This window comes from Theropithecus gelada, unplaced genomic scaffold (genome assembly GCF_003255815.1).
Source record: "Theropithecus gelada isolate Dixy unplaced genomic scaffold, Tgel_1.0 HiC_scaffold_2699, whole genome shotgun sequence".
Classification (NCBI taxonomy): Eukaryota; Metazoa; Chordata; class Mammalia; order Primates; family Cercopithecidae; genus Theropithecus; species Theropithecus gelada.
In genome coordinates, this window is record NW_020259173.1 from 1 (window position 1) to 808 (window position 808).

Consider the following 808-nt stretch of genomic DNA (forward strand, 5'->3'; position numbering starts at 1 on the left):
CGCCCAGGCTGGAGTGCGGTGGCCGGATCTCAGCTCACTGCAAGCTCCGCCTCCCGGGTTCACGCCATTCTCCTGCCTCAGCCTCCCGAGTAGCTGGGACCACAGGCGCCCGTCACTTCGCCCGGCTAGTTTTTTGTATTTTTTAGTAGAGACGGGGTTTCACCGTGTTAGCCAGGATGGTCTCGATCCCCTGACCTCGTGATCCGCCCGTCTCGGCCTCCCAAAGTGCTGGGATTACAGGCTTGAGCCACCGCGCCCGGCCTTTTTTTTTTTTTTTGAAAGACAGAGTCATGCTCTGTCGCCCAGATTGCAGTGCAGTGGCAGGATCTCGGCTCACTGCAACCTCCGCCTCCCAGGTCCAAGGAATTCTCCTGCCTCAGCCTCCCAAGTAGCTGGGACTACAGGCTCACACCGCCATGCCACGCCTGGCTCTTTTTTTTTTTTTGTATTTTAGTAGAAACAGGGTTTCACCACATTGCCCAGGCTGGTCTCAAACTCCTGAGCTCAGGAAATCTGCCTGCCGCTGGGCGCGGTGGCTCAAGCCTGTAATCCCAGCACTTTGGGAGGCCGAGACGGGTGGATCACGAGGTCAGGAGACCGAGACCATCCTGGCGAACACGGTGAAACCCCGTCTCTACTAAAAAATACAAAAAACTAGCCGGGCGAGGTGGTGGGCGCCTGTAGTCCCAGCTACTCGGGAGGCTGAGGCAGGAGAATGGCGTAAACCCGGGAGGCGGAGCTTGCAGTGAGCTGAGATCCGGCCACTGCACTCCAGCCTGGGAGACAGAGCAAGACTCCGTCTCAAAAA